Source organism: Anomalospiza imberbis, chromosome 1 (genome assembly GCF_031753505.1).
Source record: "Anomalospiza imberbis isolate Cuckoo-Finch-1a 21T00152 chromosome 1, ASM3175350v1, whole genome shotgun sequence".
NCBI lineage: Eukaryota > Metazoa > Chordata > Aves > Passeriformes > Viduidae > Anomalospiza > Anomalospiza imberbis.
Genome location: NC_089681.1, coordinates 113519782 through 113539719, shown reverse-complemented (window position 1 = coordinate 113539719; position 19938 = coordinate 113519782). Strand labels below are relative to the sequence as shown.

The 19938-nt window shown below is 37.3% G+C and overlaps 1 protein-coding gene across 7 annotated transcripts in view; it reads left to right on the top strand.

The window, feature by feature from the left end:
* Positions 1 to 19938, top strand: part of RARB (retinoic acid receptor beta) — a 320444-nt gene that overhangs the window by 84608 nt on the left and 215898 nt on the right. The window contains exons 1-2 of one of the 7 annotated variants that reach the window (XM_068206764.1): positions 10280 to 10362; positions 12354 to 12536. The exons of 5 other annotated variants lie outside the window; for them this stretch is intronic. The gene's annotated coding sequence lies outside the window, so the exon portion shown is untranslated. Of the gene's footprint in view, positions 1 to 10242; positions 10363 to 12353; positions 12537 to 19938 lie in introns of those variants that run through there. One more of the 7 variants, XM_068206756.1, reaches the window with a different exon arrangement.

Genomic DNA, 19938 nt, shown 5'->3' with positions numbered 1-19938 from the left:
AGGATGGCACATTATCTCAGCTTCTTCAGACGGATGGTTAATCCATAGTCTTTTGCTGTCTCAGCATACCGACTGGGGATGAACTTGAGACAGATGGAAAGTTGAAGTCAAGTTCTATAAGTAAAAAAGTGTTCATTGGTTAATTCTGTGGAGGTCTTTAATTTTCCTCACTGAAAAAAAAGCGTGCCAAATATTAAATAGAAATATTCCTAACATCTGTGCTGCAAAAAGAAGCCCAGGCAGGGGAAACCAAAACACAATGCTCTGTGTTAAAAAGTAAGACAGGTAGTGTCATCACAGCCATCCCATTGGACTTTTAAATGCAGGGGTTATGTTTCATAATCCATCTTTTGCTGGAAATGGATTTAAAAAAATATGCTGACCACAGAGCCCGCACACAGGATTTTGCTGAGCTGTGGCAGATGACTTGCATGTCTGTCTTCTGACAGAGCTTTTTATAATTTGAGTCGTTAGTAGCTGTTTAAAAGCAGGTAGGTGTGTGTTCTTTTCTCATTGTGATAGTTGTGAACATTGCATATGTTCTTGCTTTGTAGCACCCTGAGTATGTTGGTTGATGAGGTGTTCTCCCCACCTTAGTTGGCAAGCCAAAAATTACTCTTCTTGCATTTCAGGATCATTAAATAGTCCAGTGAGGATTTGGGTGTTTTCTTTCATTTACATTTGGTAATGTTAGAGATGACATAAAGGAGAACATGCTGCCCTGGGAGGTGTGGTGACAGTCATGGGTATTTGGCATTGTGTTCTTTGTTCCAGTTGTTTGTTAAAATTTAAGTAAATAAAGAGCTAATTTTTCCCTTGAGCTAAGATGGTATTTCAAGAGACTTTTACTGTAACTAAGAGAAGTTGCCTGAGTACTCTCAGGAGATGAGTTTGTTGTCAGTGTCATTACTCTCCTGTAGCAAACTGAGTCGCAGTGTAGAGGTGGTCTACAGAACCTGCTGAATATTAAATGCATGCAAATGTAAAAGATATGCACATATATAGCAGTAAATCTGTTCCATAATGTATGTAGTTTTTCTCTAGGTCTCATATAAAATTGTGACTATATGGACTCTAAACAGCAGTATTTTCTTCCAAGCAGATAAAATGGTGTTCTGTTGTACTATTAAAGTACACCCTCAGGGGTGCTCTTGAGGTTGGCTTCCTGATTGGATATTGTACATTCCACCTTTACAGCCCTTTAAAATATTTAAAGTAAATATCGCTGTGAAGATAGTGTAAAATACAAAGTTGGAAAAAGAGATTATACTTCATGTTTGATTTTTGCATATTTTCAAACCTCAGAAAATGAAGTGATGCTTCATTAAAACTAGGATTTTCTAGACGATGAGTGTAAATACTTGCAATATGTTTAAATAGCATTATAACTTTAGCAGAATACAAGATTTTAAAGAACTGAGTTGCTTTGTCTCTGCCATTATGAGTTATTAACATAACATTTAACACTCATAAGATGTTATACTGGATATAATTCACCCTACTGCTTCTCAGATTCCTTCATATGAAACACTTATTGTCAGCACACAAATATATATAGAAAACTTAATGCTGACTGTAGTAGAACTAAAGTACTTGAGAATATTTAGGACATATATATGGAATAGTTTGAAGCTTGCTGGTGCTCTTGATGTAGATCATAGAATCACAGAATACGTGGACTGAATTTACCAGCATTAAAGATACAATTGTAAACAAATACCAATAAAAATTGTGCCATAAAGTAATGGCAGCTGCTGTTTTCTCTGTCGTTGCCGATGAGCCTCATTTTGATAGATAGGGGTTAGATTCTGACAGACTGTGCTGTTGGTCTTGTCATTTGCATTTTCATGGGGTTTATTGGTAAAATACAGATCAGCATTTTATAGTTTGCACCGTTACCGACAGCTTGACATGCACTCATATTTAGTGCTATCAGAATGACACTTCTGCTTCTGTAAACTTACATGCTTATTACTTATGTCTCCCAAGATAATTGTTCGCTAAACAAGGCAAATGTAAACAGGAGGCTATTTTTTCAGAAAGTTGCTCCTTCAGCTTCCTGTCCATCCCAAAGGTCAAATCCTTTTTTGTGAGACCAAAAACAGCTGCTGACGCAGTGGTGACAGTGAAGAATGACAATATTATGATCTATGGTATGGTTAAGAACTCAGAGTTAAAGGTTGTAACAGAGAAACATCCTTTCAGCAGGTTTCTGCAAACCTTTGTAAGTGGCAAAAGAAAAATGCTTTTGAAATGGGCACTCATTTGGAATGCTTATTTCTTCATAGTTTAGTCTTTAAGTACTTTTTTCCTGCAGAGGTCTTAGCTGCTATGGTGCATTTATATTTCTTACATTGTACAAAATACCTGAGGTATTGAAGAAAGCTGTGCTGCCATTATATCTGAATAACTCAAGAGTGTTGTCTCTAGCCCTGGTCATATTGCCACTGTGCAGTGGGAAGTTTTATTAATGTTGTGCAGCACACTGAGGCTTGTAAAAGCTCAGGTAAAGGACTGACTGATGATGGAATAGGAGACTCAGCCCAAGCTACAACCTCTGATAATCTCACCTGATCTTTCACCATTACTGCTCAAGTTGATTCCCATCTACAAAAGAGTTTGGGATGGAGACCCAGGTCCCTGGAAGTGCTGTCAGATAAATTTTTTCTGGAGTAGTGGTAGGAAGTTGCTGGCACCACTGTGAGGACAGTGACAGAATAAAAAATGAAACCACACATCAGGAGCTCTTCTGTGATGATCTGTTGTGGTTTAAAAAATTAACTCTGTTCCAGAAAATTTACTCTGTCCTGGCCAAACCCAGTACCTGAGGTCTGGCACAGGCTTTTGAAACAGGCTGTGCAGCAGATATTTGTACTGCATGAAGCTCAGTGCCCATGCTGGGTTCGTCCCCAGCACTCAAAGCCATTTTAGGTTTGCACATAAGAGCTCTACTGATTTCCCTTCCAAATATTCCTCTAGAAGCCTGGTGGAAGAGGTTGCATTTATTCATAGCCACCTGTTTGTTTGTTTATCATGGACCGGGGTGGCGGGGAGTGAGGGGGGAAGTTTATTAGAATTAAGTTTATTTTTGGTTTTAGCTTTTAGTGTTGGATGTTCTGCTGTTCAGGATGTTTCACTGGGCAGCTTTTGTTGTGCTTTCAAATAAATTTTAATCACTCTCTCTAGCTTCCCTTCCATATTTTTTGTGAAATTTCAGTAATAATTGTCTAATTATGCTATTATTTTCTTCTTTAATTAAAAAAGGCAGAAGGTTTTTTAAATGTGTTTATTTTTGTATTAAAAGAAGATGATATTTCATAGAATGGTTGGGTTGGAAGGAACCTTAAAGATGATCTGATTCCAACCCCCCCACTGTGGGTAGGGTTTTCACTCACTAGATCAGGTTGTTCACTGCCCCATCCAACCAAAAGTTGAGTGCTCCTAATAACTGGGTTGAGAGGGATGGGATGCTTGCTGGATAGAAGAGTGACTGGCCCTTTTTTGATGCCGACGGTCTAGGACAAGAGGGAGTCTTGCTATGAATCGATTATTTATTTTTTTTCCCAACAGACAAGAGAAATATGCCAGTTTTACATGGGAACATCTTAGAGAAAATGCACAAAAAAGAAAATGGGAACTTACAGGAGAATTTCTGGGGTAATTTCATTGTGACCTTTCAGTGCATACAGGGAACTACAAGAGAACTGGAAAGGGATTTTTCACAAGTGACAAGACAAGGGGTGGTGACTTGAAACTGTAAAAGGTTAAGTTTAAATTCAATATTAGGAAGAAATTATTTACTGTGAGGATGGTGAGGCTCTGGAACAGGTTGCCCAGAAAAGTTGTGGTTGCCTGGATGTATTCAAGGCCAGGTTGGATGGGGCTTTGAGCAACCTGGTATAGTAAAGGTGTCCCTGGGCATGGCAGTGCTGTTGGAACTAGATGATCCTTAAGGTCCCTTCCAATCCAGACCATTCTATGATTCTTTGATAACTGTGGGAGAAAAAAAAAAAATATTTGCTTTTAGAAAGGAGTTAAAAAACTGCTTGCCTTTTACAGGAAAAGAAATGGCAATTTCCCTTATTTTTCCAGACTGTTCCGTTATTTTTTATGCGTATTCCTTGTTCTCAGCACTCAGTTGAATTTCTCAGTATTTAAATTGATATTTAAAAGTTAAATGTTGACAACTAGCAAACCTTTTAGAGTAGTAACCCAGCTAATGGTACAGCTGCCTCAATGAGATGTGGGGCTAAAGCTAGAGAGACTGAAAACAGAAAAGAAGTTGGCTAATTCTCAGTAGAGGGTAGAAACGGCAGGTAAAAACATTGTCAGTTAAAACATATTTTATCATGATTACCACAGAACTCATTATTATGATTAAAGATGTACTAGCCATGACATGCCAGCTACATGCTGGTAGCAGAAAATACCTGCTGTTTGTAGGTTATTATCAACCTCCTTTGAAGAAAATCAGTCTTTCTTTACATTTGCAATGCAATGAAACCCCAGGCATTTCTTTGTATCTTTAATTTAAGCATGCTTTTCAAAAGCAGACACACAGCTGCAGTGAGCAACAAAATGGGTTTGTCATGTTTCGTGGCATCCCACTAAACAAAAAGGGATTTTTTTGCCAATATCTAGGTTAACATTCTGGGATTGTCTATTGAAATTCTAATCTGTCTATCTATCTATATGAATGAAACAGAAGAAACTTTGTTAACAGTGCTTAACAGAGTACTGCACCCTATTTTAAAACCATAATTTTAATTATAATTTCTAATGTTATATTGTACCATAAATAACATTAGGGGAAATTGCTACCCTGAAGAAAATCACTAACTATACCAAAGTCATTGGTTTTAAACTGTGATTTGCCTATAATGGAGTCTGATGGAAAAAAATGACAGAAATGCAAGTATAAAATGCAAGTTGAGATTTAACTAAGCCCATTTCAGAAAGAGTTTATTCGAAGTGTTTGCAGCAGTTATTTTTCATGCATAAATCTATGTTAAGTGTCAGCTCCAATAAGCTCAAGTTTCTTGGTCAGATAGATACTGTGCAAATATTAAACAGCCTGCTTTGTCAGTGAACCAGCGGATGTGTCATTCCCCCTATCTTTATTATTTTTTAAATAATTCAGCACATGTGCACTATTAGCACTGTAATGTGAACTCTCCCATGCTGAGGATTTTATTTTGCCTGAGAAGAAAATGAGCTTTGTCTTTCAAAAGGTTGTTGATATCTTGCCTTTTATGACCAGCTATTTTCTCCTGATGAAGACATCTCAGTAACTAGGTGGTAGTAAGCTTAAATACTGTAGGAAGAGAAAGCCCTTCCATTTGCAGTTGTGTATTTGTAAACTTACTGGTTCTATTAACTACAGAAACTCAAAGACTGACTAGTCATGTCTTAAGAGGTCAGTCTATACCTATTGCTTAACATAACATTAAATCACAATTTCTATTTCTCTTTCCAGCATGATTTATTTAAATTTTTTTTTTTTTACAATTTGATCCTTTTTGCATCCTCATTTTTTTTTCTTTTTTGACTGATGTAAATTCAGCTTTCTATCTCCATTTTTTTTTCCTATGCCTCTCTCTGTTACAACTTACCTTGGATGGCAGGTTATTGGTTACTGCCTACGGGAGCCTTTTCCAGGAGCTAATTTAGCTGTCAGTCTGAAATTGGTAAAAAGGATGAAAGATGGATCATAGGCCCGGGGCATGCCTAGACCAATATCTAGCATATCCCTATCTGGAAGTACGCTTATTAAAACAGATTTGAAAAATATTTTTTCCCAATCTTGCTCTGCCATCATTTCATCCAGCTAAGAAAAACATTTTCACAGTGACACTACTGATTCTTTGGCAGCTCTCTTTTTTCTGAAAGGAGAAAACAGTATTTAGATATAAGATCAATAGAAAAACAAATAGACTATTATATTCCCTAGAGAAACCCCTAGAGAGAAGACAGATGTGCAGAAATTTAATATTCTTGTAGGCAAAAATCACAAACATGGGGGTTCTGTTCAGCTGAAATGAGCTGTGGTAAATGTGTATGAAATAAACATTTAAAAAGGAGTAATAAAAAAGGGAACGCTTTCGGGCTAGGCTGAGGTGCTGTGTTTGAATTTGTGACCCCTTCAAAAAGTAATTTTGCATCTACAAACAGTGCTTACCTTAATATTATATGATTCAGGCATAACTTCATATAGTGAGCAAAAGGAAGGTTTCTCGCCATCGGCTCTTTTAAGATGTACTCATCCATTCACAAAGTTCATGCAGAGAACTGTGCCTTTAATATTGCCTCCATTTTTTATGAAGATAATTATATTCTTCTGCATGACCTTGAGCCTGTTGTTACTTGAACTAGATAGGTGCATTGGTTTCTTTTCCAGAATAATTTGCAAATAAAGGTAATCAAAATATGACTGTAATTTTCAATAACAAATGATGTATGTCTGACAACTTTCTGTCTTTACAAGTCAAATCCTCTGGTTGTGTCTACTCAATGAAACTTAAACTTTCTGTATCTGCTGTGTCAGGCTTCTTCCTGGAGCTCCTGCACTGAACATCTAACCAGGATGATGAAAGGTTTCCCTCCTGTTGGAGGTACTGCAGGATGAGTGTTAAAGAAACAAGGTAATTGGCTGATGTCACACTTCAGCTGATGTTCTTGCACCTAGCCACAAGTCTCTTCAGAGGATGACACATTCAGCTTTTTGGAAAAACACAAATTTTCCTCCCAGCCAGTCCATTGTTTCAATCACATTTGTGTCAAGGTCATCATTCTCTTTTTTCACCTTTGAATTTTCCTGACACTGAAAACTAGCTGCGGATCAATAGACCTCACATTTAATTTTAGCCACCCAAATGCCATCACGGAGCTGTGAAAGCAGTGCTGGTTTCTATTCTTAGTATTTAGCATGTATCAGAAGCATACAAGCATCAGCTTGGACCTCGTTTGGATTGGACTACATTCTCTACATGCAAAATTCCATACTTTCCCTTAAGGAATGTATTTTCCAAAGTTCAAGACACAATAGGGGGGTGAGTGTCAGATGATACAGGGATGGAGAAATTTGTGAGACGGGGAGAAATTCAGCAGTAGTACATGTAGTTCTTAACCTACTTTTAAGTATGTTAAATCATACCTGTCGCTGATGTCTTCTTCAAAACAAAATCATTTTACCTCTACCAACAGCTCTGTGTAATTCAGGCATTTGAATTACAAAATTGTGATTACTAAAATTGATTTAAAGAGAGTTGTATATGCATAGCATATCATCTTAAAAGTTGTTACATTAGCATTTTTGTTAGCATTTTTCACTTTCTATCTCAGGATTCCTTGAAAATTTGAAAACTACTTACTAGACGTTTTTAACCTAAATGGAATATGTACTTGCACCTCTTTAGTTGTCACTGTAGATGTTGTTTGTGAATGGCTATGACTCTCGATTGTGGAATTCCTTAATGGAATTCTGGTGTACTTTTATGTATTTTGTCAAATGTCTCTTTTATTAATGTGAAAATACATAGGAAGAGAGGTCCACTAATGTGGATATGTGGATCATGAACCTTAAATTTTGTTACTCTTACTTGAAGATAGTCTTGCCAGGAAAATAATGTAGGCTTCCAGAAGGAAAATTTGTGTTAACACTAGAAGAGGAGCTTAAAAAAAATTTCGTATGAGCGTCTTTTTCCTCTTCTCCAGATTCAGCTATCTGGAAGAAAATCTAAGGATAAAAGGTGATTTTTGTTTTCAGGCTCACAAATGTTGAGCAGTGCATACCTACAAGCATGGGAATCTGATGGAAAAGTTATGATCAGATAAAAAAACTGAGAAGGCGTATCCAGAATGAATACACTTAGGAGACAGAAAAAGAAATTCAAGTATGCACTGACTGGTCCTGTTTTTGTAGAAACTCATCTTCTGCAGTTCTATTTGGTTGCTGAAGGATGTAGACTTTCATTATTAGGTATTTTGAATTAGATGGTATAGAGCTAGCAGGAGAGCTGGGATTAGAGCTCCAGACATTAAGTCAATTCTGCCCTCTATTTGCCAGTCATTTATCCTCATAAAGAAAAGAAAAAAAAAAAAAGGAGAAGACAAAATAAAACAAAATTAGTCCATAACCATGAGATGATGGTCCATGTTTCTCACTACAGCTTTACTTAGGCAGGAAGTGAACGGTGCCTGAGCATTCTGGATGCATGGGGCCTCTTTGAAGAAATATTTGCAGAGGAAACTGGAGCTTGTGTGTGCATTAATGTAGGTCTGGACAACTTGTGCATTAATGGCACTTGGGGACATGATGTAGTAGCAGGCTTGGCAGTGCTGGGCAGTGATGGACCCAATGATATTAAAGGTCTTTTCCAACCTACATGATTCCATTCTATGATTCTGTATTTCATGTGTGACCCTACCCCATCAGAGGTGCATAAACTCCATCTTACTCCAAAATTGGGGTGCTGATACCTGCTGCAAGCTGGAGGACTGTACTGCAAGGAAGGACTGGGTGGTGTGGGACAGACAAGGTTTGTCTCTCAGGAACGTGAAGTCATCCTAAAGGTTCTTGCCTTTGGCTGCACAGCTTTAGTTTTTTGTAAAAAATTAATTTTTCACTTGCTGAAAATTACTGAGCACTCTTCACAAGCATCTGTTTCTTCAGAGAGAGACAGAGTCTATGTGAAAAATGTTCTGCAGTGAGGACTGGGTGCAATAGCAAATATCAACTAATTTTTTGGCCGGAGCTTACATTAATTTTGACTGGTTTTGACTATATTCCTTGGCTTTCCAAAAGCTGCTGTGTATCAAAAAATGGAATTTTCAATGTCTGAAAAAAGGGGGCCCAACCCCCTGCAGATAATTCACGTTATCCAGAAGGGAAGAGACATGTGAGGAGCGGTGCTAACAGCCTTTTGTCTCCATGTCCCCTAGTGTTTTTTTCTACTGTCTTGTTTGAAAGCAGATTGTGCGTGAAGGGTATTTAAAAATATCCAAACTGATCAAAATCATCTATGGCATGGAGGCAGAAATAGCCAGGAAAACAAACAGACCGGAGATGAAATATGGATGAGATAGACATACCAGTGTTTCATGAAAGAGAGAGCTTAAAACCCAAAGCCAAGAAACACAAATACAGGGAGTTAAAGTACAGATACTTTATGATTCGCGTTACTGTCTTCAATTAACTATGATATAGAATTGCGCAATTTTTTTCCTTTCAAAAGAGAAATCCATCTCCTTGCTTATTTTTCCACTTGCTTCTTTCTGTTTAAGTTAATTCAGCAGTAATTGGATACACTGTGTCTAATTCTTAATAAATCAACAGAACTTTATGGTGATATTGACAGTGGCTTTGCTTGCCCCATTGTTTCTATCAAGAGTTTTATTCTGCTTCAAAACAATTTGCTGTGAACGCCCTTGTTTGTTTGCCACACTAGGCTTTGTTCTGGCTGAAAACTTTGATTTATAACTGTATATAATTGATGGCTCTGGGGTAGGTGGACTATAGCTATTGCTCCTCCTCTTTTAATCTAGCTTTGCGTAGAAATCCATGTAGTGGAGCATTCTCAAGGGAACCAGGCTGGGAAATTCTCTGTATACCCAATGGGAGGCCATTAATCATAGTGAAGAGTCTCTTACTGGCTGCAAGCATGTTTGTGAAAGTCAGGAAAACAAAAGTGGACCACCTCAAAATGACTGATCAAGAGAATAGATGTTAAAGCCAATGTATTCATTGTGATACATCAAAAAAAAAAAAGGATTAGTTTATGCATTGAAGTATATTTATTCAGATATATTTGGCACATAGAGATATTTTATACACTAGAAAATAACTGATAATTGTAACTGTTAGAGATCAGAATCATAGGAAAATGAAATAAAAGTTTTGATGATTGCTACTGTGGATCTGAGAGAAACTTCGAAAGTACCAGATAAGATATGCCCAAAGCATTTGCTGAATGTGTGCTACAGCTGAGCTGGTAAAAGAAATGTGCTAAAAAGTCTAAAATGTCAGGTGAGATTTTGATGAATATGTGTCACAAAAATGTCTCATTCAAAGCTACTAAAAAAAGTTAAAAAAATTAAAAATTAAATTGTACAGGTTTTTTTTGAACAGCTTCTTCCTGCAACTCGTGCATTTTGGCTGTGGTCCAATGCAGGTGAGGAAGCACCTGAGAGCCCCTGCAAGCTCTCAGAGCTGGCTCTCACCTGCATGCTGTGAAGCCCAAACCCCCATGTTATCAGGACTGGGGTCTCAGTGCTTCTGCAGGTCCTGCTGTCTTCTCGTGTCCTTCACAAAAGCGTGCTGCTCAGATGCAAACCTAATGGGTTCCAGTTGTGACTGCTCTGAAGGTATTGGTACAACAAAGTGATTGTGCTCGAATTTGAGTATATCCAAGTTGATATGAGAAGGAGTTACAGGAGGTATTTTTGTGATTGAAAATTTCTGCCTAGCAGGGAGAAATCAAGGAAGTAAAGAGGCTCAAATGCAGTTTTTAAGCACTGACAGTCTGGACTTTTTCCCATATAAATAGCCATAAAATATAGGAAGAGAGGTATTTTAATATGGCATAACAGCATTAGCTTTATTTTCTAGGAAAACAGTGGGGTTTTTTTTTACTTTGGAGGCTAAATTTGATGCAGTCAAAGATAATGCTACAGTTTGTGTTCTCATGAAGCTGTGGTAGAGCAGCACACTTATCAGTTAAGTTAATAAACTTATCAGTTTATCTACCTCACAGAAGTCTTCAATGAACCTTCCTACCAATTCCTATCAATTTCAGCCCATGTACTTTTAAAATAGTTACTGAAATTCATTAACAATTTCCTTGAATAAGGCTTAAATGAAAAAATAGAAATAGTACTTTTCAGAAATTATAATACATTGTTTCAATAATCTGATAAAGTAAGATGGAAATATTTTCTCCAGACACTGGTACACTAAAAGTTACAACTTATCCTGACAAAATAGTTGCAAAGTTTAAAATGGCGTAGCAAGCAGTAAAATATATCCTAATACAACATGTGGAAGAATCAATGTTCATTCTGAAGCACTAAGCATTTTTTTTTCTTAGTTCACACTAAATTTATGGCATTGAGGAATAGGAATAAGATATAAACTTACATTTGGTAGTTTTTTAAAGATGAAGGGAAAAAACTCTAAATTTGCTGTGATTAAGAGAAATAAAAGCTCACCTTAGTCTGTCTTTTTTCCTGTTTATGAAAAGGGATTCATTTCAGATATGTTCTGCCATTTCCAGTACCTTGTGTCCCATTTTTATTCAATGCTGCTTTATACATTAGCATGACTTAATTTCTTTTTTCTCAAACTAAGTAGAAATGAAAATGCAGTCTATGTCCCAAAGATGTATATTCATGCTTGACACAAATCACTTGTTAAGCTCTGGTTATTTCAAGTTAAGCAAATGCTTAATCTGCTCTCAGCAAAGGTGACTTCTCTGAGCTGCAACTTGCACCCTTATGTACTTTATTAAATTACAGCCTTGTCAAACTGAGTGCTTTGTCCTATTTTAGTGGTGTTCCACATGTGGGTGTAACGCTGCCACTAATCTTAAATCCCTTTTAATTACTGCCCCTTCACTTGTTTTCTTGTTTCCTGGTATGGTGGAAGTCCAACCAGAATGAAGTCCAGACTTAAGTGTTCATCTCAACTATTCATCTTAGCTTTCCCTATTGTTATGTTTATGCAGAGTTTTTATTAGACTCATGGGATCAAAATGTATTCCCTTAGTTTTACAAAAAATGAATAGCTTTTGTACATTCTTAGCATTTAAAGTAAACACAGCGACTTTTTAAAGTGCTCTTTTTTTCCCAATAACTAAAATACAGTCATCTGTTCTAAGCATAAATCATAATTTCATTATCAACAGAGAGAGGTCCAACGCAATATATATGTATAGTTGAATGATATAAGTGGCATTTCTGTGTAAAATGTATTCCCTTGCCCAAGTAAACATTTCATAACAACATGAGTGAAAGGGTGTATTTAAAAAACGAAGGCTTAAAGCACGTTACTTACGAGTTATATGGAATGCAGTTTTTGTAAAATATGAAGCTCACTGGATATGATCCAAACCAGCTGAACTATGTTAAAAGGTATAATAAACAGTCATAGCTTTGCATGCAGTTATTTAATTGGCAAATAGATTTTTCTATCACTGTCACTGGCAATAGCAGCCATTTGATACCAGGGCTTGGATTAAATGTTTCATCAGTAGTGCCTATTTAAGGATCTTTATGGAACAACAAGTTAGTCCCCTGGGCAAGCCCATGTCAACTGCAATAAAGAGATCCACACAAGTGAATGAGATGTATTTTTGCAGGATTTACAGGGAGGCTACGATTCGCTTTTCTATCTGGATGCTTTGAGGGCTGCTTCCCATTTTGTTTAACAACAGTGTCGGCTGGTGGCAAATATTGAATACCGAACATTGCATATCCAAAGGATTTTTGTAGTTTTCTTGCGGAAATGGATTCATAAATGGTTGTCATCTTTCTGGAAATGGGTGAGTCTCTGATAAAAGCAGATATTGCAGGATTTCAGTAGTTTTAATTTTCTGGTAAATATTCAGCATTTGGACTAAACCTCCAGATACTCCAAGTATCTGCAGTATTTTCTTCTCTCTCCTTCAGAGCTAAAAGTCAGAACCTTTTGTACACCTCTCTCACCCTTTTGATACAGAGAAAATGTAGCATCTGTGGATTTCAAGATTGCTTGACTTTATTTAGTCCACTGTCCTGCTCCCAGGGTGCTCATAAGATCTGTGCATGTAGTTAATGCTTGCTGCAGTGTTTTATAATTGGTTCGTATAATATGTGTGTTTGTCATTTTATAGCACATTAGTTGAATTTAGAAGCTTTTTTAAAGTTAATTTTGAATATGTATCTGTGCTTGTCATAAAGCCTTAGTTCTTCTTGGCAGCTAGATTAATTTTTGCCTGGTTGATTTTAATTTCAGGATTTTGTTTAATATTTTTCATCCTGAAATTCTTTAAGAACAGACAAAAATACATGATATAGCTGAAACCGATTACATCTACTGTTCCTTTTTCATGTCCATGTAACCATGCTGGGTATAAATTTAAGTCTCAGCTGTTCATTGGCATCTTTTTGATCTGAACTGGTGATACTGCATCTAACCTCCTTAGCAAGGTTACTGCTTTCTGAGGTCGAAAAGTGGAGAGCAAATGCCTCTGAGGCTGAATTAAATGAACCATTTGCAACAGATTCAAACTCTGGTGAATAAACAACTTTCAGGCTCACTTGGAACAGTTCAAACTTCTGTTCACTGACTTTTCTCTTGTGTGAAGCAGAATTTATACTACTGTTACTTCAAGAGTTGATTCTGGGCTTCTGGTGAGAATAGGAGAGGAGTTGTCCCATTACACACACTTGGCAATTTGTGTTCTCAATAGGGTTTTTATATTTATATACATGTGTACTATCTCTATATGTACCAATTATATGTATATCCATATATATTTATAAGTACTTGTGTTTATAAGTTTATGTAATTTGTATATTTTATATACATATACATATAAATTAGTAGGTGTTTTTCTTTTTACTTAAACATGCTTTCTGAAAAGAACTCATCATTGTGTTTTTATCATACATAAGAAAAGAAAAATTCCTAACTGCACAAGGGCTCTTTTACACCAGCTGGTAGTGCAGAAATGCTTCTAAATAGTAGTATAGTATTTTATACCCACCATAATGTCTTCACAGTCATGTAAATGTAAAAGGGCATAAGTTTAATGTGCACTTAAGAGTTGTAACTGTGCAAATTTTTCTGTGCAAAATGGAAAGGGGAAGCAAGGGAGCAGGTGCATTGCTTAGCCAGCCCTTTATTCCTCTTACTCTCCTTAGTCCCTGTTGTTTCCTGCAGCCTCCCAAAGAGCTGCCAGCCAGTGTTAACTCAGATTTTGTTCGTGGATGATATAGTCATGAATTTAGATGATGAACATAAGGCTGTTCTTGTTTCATGACTTGTATGTGGTTATTTCCTGGGCCAATGTAAATAATGGGTGTTTTTATGATAGAAACAGTGTCTGGGAGATATGTCTTTCTGTCCCACTTGGGTCTGTCCTGCTAAAGAGCGAGGGTTAGGTTTTGTCTAGGGCCTAGAAGAGTGAAATCTTTTCATGCCTGCAATATTATTGGTATTTAAAAAACAAAAGAAAAAAAGATTTCTAGTTTGAGCACAAAGTAAAATCCCTTCTACATTTTACAGTAGCTTTGAAATGGAAAGATCTCTACATTCTGCTTTATTTACATTGCTATTAAGGAATAGCATGCTGTAAAACTATGAAAAAACTACTGATCTGTCCTTGAAAGCAAGACCTCAAGACTCTGTCCTCCTGAAGGACTTGGAGGGAATCTAACTAATCAGCTATTGACTGAACAGCAGGTGGAGATTACTTAGTTTATTGACAAATCATCAAACAAGTAGATGGAAAAAAATGTTAGTGACTAATCTGTGTTTCTCTGTCTACTTAAAACCTTGAATTGTCTTCTGCCCTTGTGGTTTTGTGTGCTCATTTAAGTTGGCAAGATTGTCATGGCAATGAACATATTTCTAGAGCCAAGCCATTTCAGGATGTGACCATCTTTGAATAATTTGCATTGCTGTTGCAGGAAAAAATAATACCATGTTATCATCACTGAATAAATCTGTCCTGTTCCATTGCTCCTCACCAGGAGTGCGCATCTGTAGGTTTCTGTGCTCTCTCCCCTGTAGGTTGCTTGTGCCCTCCTCTGTAGCTCGAGGAGGCAAGAGATGTGTATCAATTTGCATGATAGTTCAGCCTTGTAACCTGGAGTGCAGTGGCTGCTAATGTGTTTTTTGGGTAGGTTTTTCTGCTTGTACAGATTAATGACCCGATTCGGAAGCCGTTCTACATGCTGGACTCCTGCTGATTTCTGTTTGTGCAGAACTGCAAGGGAAGCTAACTCTGAGCATATATCCTGGCATCGTTTATTTAGGGTCTAGTCCTGGTGTCCAGCCAAAGTTGAAATAATAATAAACTGGCCTTCAAACTTCCATCTTTCTTTCTCTCATCTTGAGGCAGAGATTTTTACTATCTGCTGAAAGAGGTGCACTCTTAGTACTGCGGGAATGGATGGAGGTTTCTGCAGACCTCTGATACTACTCCAGGCACATCTTTGAGCTGCCACAGAGCACACAGTGTGGAGACAAGAAGTGAATATTTGCTTCTCCCTGAGTTGCCATGCCATGAGAGTGGATGCAGTATTTTGAGGAAAAGTTGAGCATTTCCCCAGTGGATTTATTGCACCTTTAATTTACACCTTCAAAACACTGTAGATTTTCTTGAAGTTCAACAATGAAAGAGTCTGTTCCCCTTGTCGAAGCCTCCATTTGGTGTTGTATGGACTCAGGTCTCAGGGGAGCAGGCATGTGATGGGTCTGTCTGGCTTAAGGAATGATGGTTTTGCTGTAGGAGATCCAAGAGTAGCTGTGCATGTTACCACTCTGTCAGTATCTAGAGGGCTTCACTACCTGGCCCCATCTTCAGCTGTGGATATGCATCACCAAGCTGCTTACTGCTTGGTGACTGAACTATGAGTTTTGCTTTTAGAAGTCCTCTATTTCTGTCTCTTAGAAATAGTAATGGTCCTTAAAACCCATAGAAACCTTGTTTCCTAAGAATTTAAAGATCCTATTTCTATCCATGTTGAACAGCAGTATACTTAAACCTAAATCTTTCCTGGCTTCTTGACAATATGCTTTTGAGGAGCAATTCTTCCTTGCAGAAGGCAGTTGTTCAAAGTATCTTGGAGATTTTAATGCTAGAAGTAGCCAAGATGAGGATGGATTACTAGGTAGAGTGCAGGTGCATGTTAAATGCAATTTGTCACATGGATGCCACCCTCAGGTATGTGGGTGGATAGGTGGAGAGATGCCTACCTAAAGCTTTAACTTGCTCAGTGAACACTTAATTCAGAGAATTTTCAGTTTTCACTGTTTTTAACAGCTTTCTGCAGTCGTAGTTTCACAAGATTAGCTATTCTTGAATAGGTTTTCCATTGTATTAGGTGTAGGCACATTGCTCTGCAGAATCACTCAAGCATGGATGCCTTTTTCTTCCATCTAGTTGTTTCAACATGCCTATTGTGACCACTGAGAGATTATCACTGCCTGGTATTGTATCTTCTTGTGGGGGATTTCATCTCTAGGTTTCCTGTACACATTTGTGGGGAAGACTTCTGTTGTAAAAATCTTTATGTGTCTCCACCATCTCTTTTTTCAGCATCACTGGACACTTAGATTCTGATATTACATGTGTATTGGTGCGACACTGTTGAGATATCAGTGGATTTATGTGATGAAATCCTTAAGACCGAGTTATCTGATTTTGTAGCTTGCATTTGGCTTGTACTGTCTCCCAAGAATATCTATTTGTGTTTTCGCCAGAGACTTCAGAGGCAGTATCTTTTCAGATATGAAAAGCAACAGCAATAAACTACATTAGCAAATCCTCCTACAAGCTGCTTCTGTTTCCTCAAACTTCATGCTTAATAGTTACTGGTAAATATTCTCTCTTTTCATCAAAGTAGCTTGTAAAGATCAGTGATTTTAAAGAATTCATGCTAAAACTGCACAGATCTGCTTAGTTATAGCTGCTAATTGACTGCAACATCAGAATAAAAAGAGGATGTATAAATCTGAAAATGCTGCAAAAAGTTGATAGGAAAGTGACTGTGATTTTGAAATGACGCTGTATCTTTTTTGGTCATGGGTGGGTGAGACCGATTCATTTAATGCCAATAGCAAAGCGTCATTGTCTTCAACTGGTCTGAGATTTTGCTGTAATGGGTGTGGTGAGAGACATTTGACATTTTCACTTTGATACCTGAAACCACCAAAAAAAAAAAAGTTAAATGCTGTGGTTTCTTTTTCTGTTACCACGTAGGCAAAGTTCAGCTCGTCCCTCACAGCTGAGCTGAAAAATGAAATATCAAATCTGATACACTTACATTCCATGTGGAAAAGAAAGTCTGGATTTGGAGTCAGTCCTACCTCTGAATAAGTAGAATCTGCTTTTTCAAACAAATCTGTGCTGATTAATAATGCACTCCTGTACTGTGCCAAAGTAAATTTTGCATAAGGGTAGTGAAAAAATACATGAAACTTGATAATCTGCAGTGAGTTTTAATTTTGGTTGATTTGAACTTGAAATTTAGGGCTCAGAACCATACTAAAACAGTAAAGAAGCTTGATCTGCTGCTGTCTCTAGGAGCTGCTGCATTTTGCACTTTTCTTCTATAGGTTTGTGGGGGTTTTGGTACTTTCAAGAAAAAAACAAGTCCAAAGCTTTGATTCCTCTTTTTCTTTTTCTCCTGAGCAAAATCCCTTTAGTACTAAAAGGAAAAAGCAAAGAAGTGTAACAGTCCATAAGCCATTAATGCATGTCATTTATAACATGTAGTTAAAGTGTGTTTCTCCTGGTACTGGCACTTCTAAAGCCAGATGCAAAGCCTGAGCAAGCAAGGGGATGCAAGTCTGGGCTTGAGCATCGTGGGGAGACTAACTGGTGGTGGTCCCTGTTGGGAATTTATGCTTCTAATGAATTCCTGAGCTTTGAGCATGGCATTATCATTGGCTTTGTGCAGTCTGGATTTTGTTTCTTTATATTGTGGTGTGCACCCACAGTGAGACTGCAGTGGAAAGAGCTGTGAATTCAGCAGAGTAAGGTAATGCAGTGAGAGCATGATGGTAGTAGTAAGAAAAATGTGTACTTTGAAGTGGATGTAAACATTTAAAAAGGAATATGTTTGCACTTCGTGATTTTTCATGGTTGGCCTGAATACAAGAACACTAATGCATTGTAAAAAGATAATTTCTCTAAATACTGACAGCACCATCTTTGGTGGAGGTGAGGAATCATTTTGCAGCTCTTCATATTTCATTATGTCAAGGTTGACCATGTTTTGTATTTATTCAGGAATTATTGCAGTGTAGCAAAAGGTGAAATTTTTGCAACAGTGGGTAATCAGTTCATCTGTTGGCTGGTGGATCAAGCAATGCAGAGAAGCAGTTAAGACATCACTCTCCTCTTAGCTGTTTGCATTAGTTTTGCATCCAGCTGCTTTGCCTCAGCTAGTGCCCAGTCCTGTTGTGCTCGACTCAGTAAATCATGGCTAATAAACAGCAATTTGTTAATGCGGTGACGTAGAGAAATATGGCAGTATATATAGGGCTATGGCTTTTACATGCTAATGAGCTCTCTGTTCGTTATTGTATAATTCTTCCTCATTGCCTTCCTGTGATGGAAGTGCTCTGTTCACAGCTTCTGCCATGTGCAATGTCCCCATGGAGACCATGTGAGGCGTACACCTCCCTTTTTTTATCTAATAAGTTCCTAGATGCTTGTAGAAGCTTCTCTGAAATTTGCTGTGAAAGATACTACTGAAATTAATACTTTGAAAGATTACTTATTACAAAGAAAATAATGATAGATGATATCAACTTTGTGGGAGCTGGGGGGAGGTGAGAGGCTAATTTAAGATATTGTGAGCTTTGAAAGAATATATTAAAAAAAAAAAATTTTTTTTGGCCTGGTGAGGATGCTGCCTGTCTTATTTACATTCCTTTTCTTCCTGCCTAGAATTGCTTTATTTTGTTATAGAAAGCTGCTGTACCTATGTTATTGACTGGTGAGGTATCCAAGTGCTAAGTTTGCAGTTTTTCTGAAAGCTGTTTGGTTCTGATTATATCCAGTTCAATCTGTTCTGTAACTTCGTCTCCTTTCCTATTTACTCTTGTATGCCTTTATTTATAAATATCTTTTTTGTCCTTTTTTCATATGCCTGGCTCATAAAATCACAGCCAGAAGTACAAGCTTTATGACTATAAAACAAGTCATGCCTACCTTGTAGACTGTGTCATCTGCTGTGATGTTTTATTCTATGTATTATCAATTTTACTGTAAGAGGAAAATTAGAGCATGCATTTTCCACATGAAGAAATCAAATGTAATCTAAATGCAAACCACAGGTTTTATTGCACAGTAATATTTGATAGCACTGCTATTACTAATCCCAGCATGACAAGAAACACAGCATAGTTATGAAGTTCGCAGCACTCATTTTTAATGGTCTTTTTTTGGTTAGGAAAGCCACAAAACCAGGGCAGATTGTTTGCCAGTTGGAGTCTCAGACTTTCAAAAATGTTAGTGGAATATTATACATTTTTACAAGTCATTTCAGGTCTGACAAGAATTTGTATCCTTTCTAATTTCCATGAAAACATTATTGAGTAGTAAAAATAAAATGAGATAATTAACCATATCCTGTAAGTACCTTATTATCAGTGCTTTTGCTTCTGTAGGGTACTTTATGGGGAGTTCTAAATTTTTTTATTATTATTTAGGATTTTAGCATCTATAATCATAAAAATAAAAGATGAATTATTATATTACAGTAGAGTGCATCCACCTCCCAGGTGAGGAACACACTGCCACTGCTCTTGTAGGTTATGCAGAACTATTAAGATGACAGTGAATGAGCTTCTTTCAGTCAGTTTTGGTCGGCTTTGGTAAAAGTGTTGCAACTGACTTTATAACACTGTGGTAACCCAAGAGTATTATGTGAGTGCACAGTTTGGGAGTGTTGGGTATAATAACCCATTTGCAGATGATAAATAGTATTGAGTATAAATCCTCAGCAGCTGCTGGGAACTCATCCTGAAATCAGCACTGTGGTCCTCTCTAATAGGTGTCTGGATTGATACTTACTTAGAGTGAAGAATACTACCTACCCCATTGTTGTTTCCATGAGATAAAATTTTCATACAGACCTTTCTTTTTGAAGCAGGAATTTAAGCCAAATATATTGGACACATCAGGCTGGGAGAAAGTCAGTGCTGATACACAGGCATGCACTTCC